Genomic DNA, 11511 nt, shown 5'->3' on the forward strand with positions numbered 1-11511 from the left:
TAAAATAGAAAAAAAATATCAAGCTGTTACGATTTAATTTCTCTGTGCACAACAAGATATAAGATCTCAGATTAATTCCATGTCAACTTAATTCCCAAATGACATCAAAAACTTCATTCAATATCAACAAAAATCATCAAGAAAATCAAAGTAAACTTTAAAATACAATTTTTGGACATGAATTGAGTAAATAAATAAATACCGTTGTTTCCACATATAAACTAACCTAAATAAAAATTAATCAAAAACCCTAAAATTAGGAAATTAAATCAAAGAGTATACCTTACAATTACTTAGTTTTGAAAGCTATTGTAAAATTACGCCAGTTTTGAATGACCTCAGTTGTGAATTTCCCCAGTTAATCTGTCTTGAAGAAGAACGATGGAAACTTTTCTTCAATTTGAAAAGAGGGAAGATGAAATTAGGCGGTCCAATTACAACATGGTGTTAGAACGCGGTCGCGGTCGCGATCGCGTTTCCGCTTACTGTCATATTCGATTGCAGTTTCCGAGAACGGAAAAAACCAGTTACGGTGAAAAAGATTGAAAGCTTGAAAATTTCCAAATGCGATAATAAAAAAGAGTTTGTACTTAATAGTGATATTTTATTGGGTAAAAGAAAAATAATATGATATTTTATCTTTTGATTAATAACTCTATCATTAAAGTATCTTTGATAAGTATTTAACTTAAGTAGATTTGAGTATATAACATACTGCATAAGATATTGTTGATAGTTTTTAAAAAATTACAAAGTTAATAAAAGTATATACATATGACCGTTAAATCGAGTGTTTTATTGCATAATATCTCTATCTTTATTGTTTTTAATATCATAAGTTTATATATATCGATGCTTAAAAAATCGTGAATTGCACGGATTTCTACGCTAGTACATTATTATTATTTGTGATGATTTTTTTGAACATATTGACTTTATTTTTTAATTTAAAGTGATTTACTTATTTTAAAATTCAAACTTTGAAATGTAATTTATTGTTGCACAATTAATGAGTAGTATTTATTTTAAGAATAAATTAATTTTAAAAATATAAAGTAATCATGATAATTCAGAAATAAAACAAAATAAGTTAAGAAATTAACAAAAAAAGCAGTAGTAGACTAGTAGTATTGTTATACCGTAAATGTAATAAAGCAGTGTTGATCCACTTTATAACTAAAATATTATAACAAGTTATTAGGTTATTGGGTTTACTTTAGGAAAATAACCTTAAAAGTTGGGATTATTCATAGTTAATTAATAGATGGAATATTGTAGGAAAATTATAAAAAGGTTGAATTATTGTAGGTAATTTTTCCTTTAAATAATAATAAAACTTTAATAATCAAATAAATGCAAGTAGAAATATATGAACATTTTCTCCAAAATTTTATTACTAGAAAATGCTTAGGAAATATTCAAAAATATTTCTCAAAGTCAAATAATTTCGTTCATGATATTTTTCATAAATAAAACATCGTTAAAATTTGTTTTTAAATCACTTTAATACTAAAATAAATCATAAAAAACATAGGTATGGTGCCCACAATAATAGCACAAATGCGATAATCAATGCAAACGTGTCATCCTGTGGTGGCTCTAGTGGGGATCATTTCACCTTTGTCATTCTCAATGATGGTCATTCCTCCCTCCTTTGGAACAACATGAATGGGGCTTACCCATCTACTATTAGAAATCAAGTAGATGATACCGACCTTAAGGAGTTTAAGGATTTCATCCTTAACCATCCCTTTATGTTCGGGTTTAGCCTCCTTGGCGACTTAATGCAGGAGAAATGCTCATCATCAAGATGAATTCAATGCATAACAAAGGTTAGACTAACCCCCCTTAATATCATCCAGTGAGTACCCAATAACACTCCGATGTTTTCTAAGCAAAACAAGCAATTTTTCCAAAGAAGTGTCATCAAGTTCAGAGCTCACTATGATCGGACTCCTATCATCAACATCAAGATAAACATATTTAAGGCTAGGGGATAGGGGTTTCAAACTTACCTTGGGGGAGGCATGGAACTCTCCCGCTCATGAACAACGCCCTCCTTAGCCAAGCTTATTGGCTCAAATTCAATTTCTTTGCTTGCCGTTTTTTGGGTCGTTCTACCTTCTTCTCCCAACTGCTCCTTCAGTTCACGAACATCCTCATCATACTTCGAATATTCAACGCCAACTCTCCGTCGATAATCCTTAAAATCCTTATCGACCACATCAAGTCTGCATACTTACTCAACCATGGGTTTTCAGTAAGATCGGGGAAATTTTGAAACCACCTTCACTTGGGCTACTTCCACCATTATGGTGTCATCATGGCAATTGATAACTACCCAAAGTGTTTTCAAGACAACTCACCCTAAGATGAGAGGGGTGTATGGGTCTTCTTCTATGTCCATCACAACAACGTCACAAGGGACGACTAGTTCTCCCACTTAGATTAATATATCATCGAGCTCACCACAAGGAACCTTTATGCTCCGATCCGCCAATTGGATTGTCTTTCATGAGGGTCAGAGGCTAAATGGTAGCCTCTTGGCGAAGGATAGAGACAAGGATAATTGACGCCTAATTTTTAATATGGTCCTAGCAAGAAGTAACATCATCTTACAACCCTTGTAGACATTATTAAAAGTCTCCTTTAACGTCAGCTTATCAAATCTTAATGATTTTAATAATTGAAATTCTTCATAACATGCCCTTAGACCCCAATTTAACTAGTAAGTCATAAACACTTTGTATATTCTTGACCTTCTCCTTGATGTTTACGTTTCATTACAATTGCATCTAACTTTTATCTTATTATATTTCCTTATCCTTATTCTTGTTTAAACCAACACTGACTTGGACGTTTATTAGCCCTAATATTGGACAATTTGGTTGCATACCAAGTTTCATAACGATAACCTCAACTAATTAAAAGAGTTTCAAACAATAATCTTAAAATTGCTAAAATTAAACATGTATTAGTATATTCGTATGTATTTTATCTTAAAGTACTCATGGAGTCATCAAATACATATTACAATAACAATTCATAGTTATCTCATAAAGTCCACAACGAAGTTGAATATTGTATCACTTTACATTTTCGTGATAACTTTAACAATTATGCAGCTTAATTACAAATAATCAATTGGTATGACCAAAAATAAAAGTAGTCAAAATATTTTATTATCACTTAAGTAACCCTACATCATATACATAATAAAGGAGTCTCTAAATTCACATAATATGCAACTAATTATTCTCTCTTTTTTTTATTTCCTAGAAATCTATACATAAAAGTTCTTGCCAAAATAGGTTCATGAACATGTATTTTACACCTCATCAACCGAATTGTTTTACTTTGCAAGTACATTAATAAGCTACAAACACATAATTACACATGATATGCACTTAACCCATTCTACCCATACTCTCATCGAAAATTATGAATTTTTAAAAACCATTTCAAACACACAACATTTGAAAATAGGAACCACTGGCTCTAGTAACCACCTGTAACACCCCTGACTTTTCTAACCTCTTAAACGATACTAAAATCATAAAGGACAGAAGGAAATTCGGGTGTTACATTAAAATAAAAAGAATATAAATATATGTTAAGAATTAACTCTAAAGATTTGAGAGGAAATTTCAGCAGCATTTGCCCTAAAGTTGGACACACTGAACAAACAACGATCAATAAAACATAATAACGAAGAGGCATCATCGGCCTAGAAATAAAATATCATGGCAGAATGATCTTGGCTGGATTCTCTGTCAACATGCTAAGCATGGATCGTGGTTCTAAAGTAAACGCTCGAGTCTAAAAAGGAACAAAATAACTTTAAACATACAACCCACTAAAAGAACATAACAGAAGCTAATATATACAAATGAAGGTTTAAAAGCCTTTAAAAACAAACAATCTGACAGGTTAGGTTGTACATAAGTCAAATCTTTCAAAGTCATTGCAATGATACGAAATACGCGCTCACACCCCCAATATGCAATGCAAAAAGAACTCCAATACCTATTAGGCCATTCTGTGATTTCCCTGATGCTCAACATATGAACGAATGTCAAATGCATTGTTGCAGGACCATCATAGAAAAAGGCAATGGTCATGAAAAAAACATGTTCACGTCAATAACCAACGATATGTTTACTAAGCTAACAAACCATATATTAACATGATATACCAGAATATAAAGGGGACACAAAACTCAAAGTACTAGTCATAACTACTTACCATAGCTCTTTGCTTCTCAATGTAATTTCTATATTCCTCTCCTTTACTCTATTTCATAACTTATCTTAAAGATTAACAAGATACCACTTGTAGATGGAATATCTAAATACGACATATTCTCTTCAATTTTTCTTTTCTCAATTTTACTTCATATTTAGGTTTTACGAAACCCTCAAAGCAAAAATATAATCTCATGAGATTTATCCATTATACAATTCTATGTGAATAGGCCAGGAGTGGTATTGGCCATCCGGCGCTCAATGGAAAAGTATGAGCTCATACCCCCTCCAGCAGAGCCTCTCGGATCCTACCTTGGGAAAAAAGACCCACTGGGGTACCAATCCAGGGGAAAGGCCACCATATTGGGGTTTGCAAGGTCCACATGGCAATACCTCGGTTAAGGGATGGTATCGGCCATCCTGTGCCCAATGACATAAGTATACTCACACCTCCCATACGATGATCCTCTTGGATTTCACCTCAGAACCAAACCAACTGGAGGTATTAATCCAGTGGTGTCACGTCAATTAAGCATGATCTAATGCTTTATCAAATGGGAATAACTCCCGCTTTCTACTATTAATGAGTGTCCTGGGATAGCAGAACCCACTAAGCAACTCAAACAAATTATGAAATTCACCTATAAAGGAATCATTCTAATTCTAAGACATAATCCAATTCTTAAATAAATAAGGCAGTGGTCCCTGCCTTCTTCTAACACTCTTACTTTTAAAACTATTCTAAGCTTAAGAATTTCATAATCGATAGCTCTTCATACAAAGTTTACTCATTAGTAGTGATGGCCACGGTCGGGGTAGGGCCGGTTCTGTTTCGGTTCCACCCGGTTCCGGTTCCATTTGGAACCTGATTCGAACGTTCCGATTCCGGGTGGTTCCAAATGGTTCTTTGGCGGTTCATGAGGCGGTTTCGGCGGTTCCAACTCGCGGGCCAGGCGGGTCGGACCATTGGTTGCATTTTTATTTTTCCTTTAAATATAATATAAAAATACAATAATAATGCGGACGTACCTTTGATGATTACTTGATTATTAGCGAAATTCATAGCTTGTTATCGTTATTAAAATATTTACTAAAAAGAATGAAATAAATAAATTAATAAGAAACGATAAAGATGATTAATAAAAAAAGAGGGAGAAAATGGACTTGAACATAGTACCCGAAGGAATACTAAGCTTCCTACATATCCCGAAGGAATCAAAGCCCACGTAGTTCTTTGTCATACCTTTTATTTGTAATTGTTGAATGTTTGATTATTGATTAATCGTTGTCCGATTGATCCGATTCGTCTTCGTCATCATCATTTGGTTGGTTAGATGTTTCCGCTGACTCTCCTCCTAATGATGATGCAGATGTATACATCATCATCCATGGATCATCATCGCCTTGATCATCATCGTTCTTTAGTCCTTGTGTTTGAAGCTTCGCTTGATCCCAATCTTTCTTGCAAACACATATTTGAATACTATGTGGAGCAAGACGAGATCTCTTTTCGTCTAAAACTCTTCTACCTGCACTAAAAGCAGACTCCGACGCAATCGTAGAAGCAAGAATTGCAAGGATATCCTTTGCAATTCTCGATAATATGGAAATTTTATAGATTTTTCTTTCCACCATTCTAAAATATTATAGCTACCTTGGTCAATTTCAAAGTGATGTTTAAGATAATTATCTAATTCTAAATATGAAGTGGGGGGTGAAGAAGAAGATGATCCTACAAAACTATCATCTTGGCTTATTATGTTAGCTATTACAGAATTATAATAAGTGGGACGTGCCGAGAGGCTAGCACGCCTAGACGTATCACGACTTGGGTTATATACACTAGCATAGTAATCATAATGTTCTGCTAAAAGTTTTTGACAAGTTCCAACATAATTGTGTACATCACTAGGTGGGCGATCTAATGATTGGTAGTAATATCCAATTACTTTAGTAAGGACTTCTGTCTTAAAACATGGGTCTAAAATTATTGCAATTCCATAAATAAAAGGAAAATCAGTAAAATATGTCTTCCACTTGTCCATCATCTTTGCAAGAATCGGCTTTAAATATGTGTTAGTATCATCATGCGAATGTTTATGAAGATGATAAAAAATAGTAATGCATTCACTTATTACTAAGTGAACGTTTTTGGTTTGTAAACATATGAAAAAATCTTAGTTGCGTGGTCATACGCTTCTAATATTTTCTTTACACCTATAACTAGTTCCCATGTGTCATCACTTATATAGCTATCTGTACACTCACTATAAAGTTGTGTTATAACTGCACGATAAGTAATCGCTATTTTTAAAAATCATGGGTTGAGCCCCAACATGTAGGAGTATCTAATAACCAATTACACTTTTTTTAGTTGATAATGGTCTCATAATTGCTTATATCTTCTCTTTACCTATCCACTTCTAAGCCACTTCACTATATCTCTAATGGGATTTAATAAATCACTTAATTGTTTTATACCTGCTTGGCAAGATAAGTTTACTATATGAGCACAACAACGTACGTGTAATAATTTACCCCCAAGGATAAAACTAAATGCAAGTTCGTTATACAAAAGTTCGATGCATTTAATGTTGGCGGTTGCATTATCGGTAGAACAACAAAATATCTTATCTAATAAGTTCCATTCTTTACATATCTCTATTAATCTGTATTTTATGTTTTCACCCGTATGTCTTTCGAGCATTACCTCAAAAGCAATTATTCTTTTTTGAATAATCCAATTTTAATTTATCAAATGTGCTGTTACACACATATAAGCTTCTAAATGTGGGGGAGCAGACCAAATATCAGTTGTTATGCTAACCCTACCATTAAAACATTTAAACATTTCTACTAATTGATAGCGCATTGATTCATATAATTTAATTGTGCGTCGTTTAAGAGTGTTCCTAGGGATTGCTCTATATTATGGTTGCAATGTTTTTCTAGTGTAATGCTCGTATGCCCTACTTTCACCATGGTTAAATGGCAATTCATCACAAATTACATATTTAGAAAATTCATCAATCATATCATTACGATTATATTTAAAAGGCATACCTCTGCTGGGAATGTCCCACTGTCGGCTTCCACTTGTGGTCCCGCTACCGCTTGCTGCGTGAGTTTCTTTGTGATTCCATGCTTTGCCAAATGTTTGTTAAGAGATCCCGTACCACCACCTAACACGTATTCACAAAACACAATAAATGAATTTTTAATACATTCTTGATTTATAAAATATGAATATCATGTATGTATAAAAAACTTAAAAAGTATTTACCTCTGATGAAATTGTATGAAACTAAGGGATTTACTCCTTGACTTTCACAAATTTGACAAGTGCATAAGAAAACATCTGGATTGTCGGTTAGTTCTTTTGTAAAATACGACCACACATGTGAAACAGCTCTACCACTAAGAGGTGGGATTGTCGGAAAAAATTGTCTTATTGGTTCATCTTCATCTAAATATAAATATAAAGACATACTCAAATACCACAATTTATAAATAAATAATAATTTAAAATTTAATCAATTTGAAAAATAAAATTATAAAACTAACCGATAGTTTGGAAATTGACTCGTTTACCACGAGCTTGTCTTTAATGTTGTTGTTGTTGTAGTTCTTCATGTGATCTTGTTGATGACTGTCGAGATCTATGTATCCCAATAGGGGTCGTTGGTTCCTCTTCTTGTTGTTCTTCTTCATCAATTTGTATTTCTCTTTCCACGTCTTCTGCATAATCGTGTAATTCTTGGTCGTACCCTTCTGGATAATTTGGTTCATAATTATAATTACTAATCGAATGTGTTGTTGATATCGACGGAGTTGAAGTGGCCTTTCTTTTGGAGCTAGAACCTCCCAATGATTTTGCCACTTTAGTAACTTTTTTAGAGGCTTTTTTCAAAAAAGAAGACATGATAATATTAAAATAATAATAGAATTAAGAAATAAATAAATAATTAATAGACTAATTATGTAATTAACTAAATTAAGAAATAATTAAAAGACTAATTATGTAATTAAGAGAATAATTGCATAATTAAGTAATTAACTAGAGAGAGTAAGTAGAGAGAGTAGGAGAAGAGATGAGTTGTGAATGAAAATGATTGAAAGTGATGGGTATTTATAGTAAAAATCACAACGGCTAGTTAACAGCTCTTTTTCGAACGGTTCTAAAGAACCGCTGGGCCGGTTCACCCGGATCGGTTCCGGTTCCATGGAACCTGTGGTCCGGTTCAACCGGACCAGTTCCAGTTCTGGCTCGCGGTTCTTTGGTCCGGTTCAAGCAGTTTTTTCCGACATTTTCACGGCTCCAGCAACTTTTTTTCCGACGGTTTCACGGTTCCGCGGTTTGGGCCGGTTCAGAACCTGTTGCGAACGGTTCCGGTTTCAAGCGGTTCGGGACCGGTTCGGTTCTGGGTAACTCGCTCTGTGGCCATCACTACTCATTAGCATCTCATAGTTTCGATACAATGCATGTTATCACAATAAACAATAATGTATTAAAGCAAATTACATGTAAGGGTTAATTACTACGTGTACGTACCTGAAGCTGTTGGCAGTCTGCAAAAGTAGAAACAATCTCCAATATAGGGTTTTATAATCTCTTATGAAGTGAGCACCTACAAAATTTAAAGTAGGTCTTATGAGCCTACTAATCTCATTAAGAGCTATTAAATACTATGAAAAGTAGCCTTTAAACTATTCACAAGTCACATTTTTAGAACATTCCAGCACTCGCCACGCATACTTAAGCTCACTTATAAAATAGCGTATAGCCCATGACTTAAAATGCATATTTAGTACATCCAATTTTCCAAATTATAAATTCAATAATAAAGTACAATATAAGGAGAATTATTTTGTGAATAAAACTAGATTTTTAATACATCAAATTAAACTATTGATACAATTCACATAACTTTAATATTATTATGTATAATAAGGATATATATGGAATTAAAATTCTTTATTCTTAGAATCATAATAATACTCATAATTTCAATAACGATAACAAGAAGCCAACCAAAAAATATCCATAACTCTAATCAACTTCCACATCATAATGTGCTACTAATAAAGCTTCTAAACCATGATTTGTTCAAATGAAGCGCATCCAACTTTTACCCATCTAACATCAATTCAACAACACATTTAACAAAGTAAGATAACATTTCAACATAAAACTATGAGGAAACAAAAAGAGAAGAAGAATAGCTCACAAAGCTTTCTTATCATGAAAGACCACCAAGACACCAAAAGTAATACATACTACTATTTTTTTGATTCCTAATATAATTTCAAGTCTATCATTGTTCAATTCATCATTACTACTCTTCCCAAATAAATTTTAATTAATCCATGGTCAATTTACCATTACTACTCTTATCCATAACAAGTTGTATTGTATATCAATAGTACCCAACAGCTACTAACAATTCATCCAACAATCCATACAACAGTAAGTACCAAATCTAAACTTCAATAACATCATCAACAAAGTTGTCTATGTACTCTAACACCATTAAAACACATCTTAAATACACTATTTAATCTTTATTCTCAATCTCAATCCAAACTCTAAATTGAAACATTCTTGTTTTTTAACTCTTGCCCATAACAACTCCACATAATCCACTCAAATTACTAGAGAGAAAGCATGAAATTAATTACTCAAAACAAAGGATAATAAGTAGCTTACAAGGATGAGATGGGAGGAAGGAGAGAAGTACCCTCTAAAACCATTACTCACGGTGGGGGCAACAAGTGGCAGCCGGTAGCAGGTGGCGGCTGTCAGTTACGGTGGTGGCTAGGCTTGGTAATTGTGATAGTTGTGTTCTTCTTGAGGGAGGGAGATGAGGAAGAATAAAGAGAAGGAAGAGTGAAGAAATAAATAACGGTAGTAGTAGTGTAGTATATACTACATGTCATCTCATTCAACTCTTACCCAATTTGAGTATTTTTACTTTCATGATCCAAATTAACTTAGCCTACACATATTAAATAATTTCTTTTATTTTATCCTATTGGGGAAAAGATCCAACACAATATTGATTAAGTACTTCGCAAAATAAGGATATTAATAATATGAGGGTCTATATCATATAAAATAATCAGTAAGTTGGAAAACGGTAAAATATAAAATAAATATTAAATGACTTCTTTTAGACATGAAAATTTTATGAGACACTTATATAAACAATAGATACATGTTTAAAGATTTATATGGATTTTCGTGATCATATTTGGGCTTAAATAAATTTTATTCGGTTTATCGATAAAATAACGATATTAATTATTAACAATACTCCACATGATTTTTAATGGTTATTTAAAATTTTATACCCCTTAAAATAGATTCTGGAATATTATATAATTTTTAAAATATTTTATTCGGACTCAAATAATTTTAAACCTATTTTATTCTATTTATCGATAAAATGTCTATAGAAAATAATAAAACATCATACATGATTTTTATAAGTTCAAATGACCAAATAAACATGTTATATGACTTCTGAAACTTTGGTATAGTTTTACAAAATAAATTATTAATTATTTACTAATTTATCAAATTAATAGAAAATGTTTTTTTATTAAAAAGTGTAATATTGTTAATTAAGTTTGGGTAAAAATAGACCTATGTAAAAAATTTATAATTATATTAATAACCTACTGCCTCATAGTATAAATTATGTTTAAATTAGATGGTTTATAAATTTTACGGATTTAAGACACCATTTAAACAACGGTAAATACCCAAATTGTCGAAAATAATTGTAAGATCCTTATAAATTCGCATCACCAATTATAATCTGATGGGAAAACCTTAAATTCATTTTAAATAAGGTATTATAATGACTTGATTAATAATTGGGCCTTGTTGGAGAATTAATATGTACTTTGTAAATCAATTATCGATTTTATTACCGGCAAAACTATCTCGTATTTAAGAATATAGTGTTTTATAAAATCTTCTGTCGTAATGATTTAATAGACTTATGAGTCATATGCTAGTTGTTTTGAATGAATTTCAAAACCCTTTTAAGTTATATCTACTTTAAGAAGGATTGAAACGAAACATTTTAGTGGTTTCCTTAAAAGAATCGTATTGAACTTTTATCACTTTTTGTTACGATGCATTTTCATACATGCTAGTCATGCCCCAATATAATACAAAGGTTATGTTTAATGATATGATTATGCTAAGCTTGTTTTACCCATGTGGGAAATATTATGATTTGATCTTGCTAAGTCACAA

At 32.2% G+C, this 11511-nt stretch overlaps 1 protein-coding gene across 3 annotated transcripts in view; it reads right to left on the minus strand.

Moving 5' to 3' along the window:
• LOC130805256 (DNA-repair protein XRCC1) overlaps positions 1-585 on the minus strand; it is a 13238-nt gene extending 12653 nt beyond the window's left edge. Inside the window, exon 1 of one of the 3 annotated variants that reach the window (XM_057669945.1) lies at positions 283-585. The gene's annotated coding sequence lies outside the window, so the exon portion shown is untranslated. The remainder of the gene's footprint in view (positions 1-282) is intronic. The other 2 variants (XM_057669947.1, XM_057669946.1) reach the window with 2 other exon arrangements.
• Positions 586-11511: the final 10926 nt, after the last annotated feature.

Source organism: Amaranthus tricolor, chromosome 2 (assembly GCF_026212465.1).
Source record: "Amaranthus tricolor cultivar Red isolate AtriRed21 chromosome 2, ASM2621246v1, whole genome shotgun sequence".
NCBI classification, from domain to species: Eukaryota; Viridiplantae; Streptophyta; class Magnoliopsida; order Caryophyllales; family Amaranthaceae; genus Amaranthus; species Amaranthus tricolor.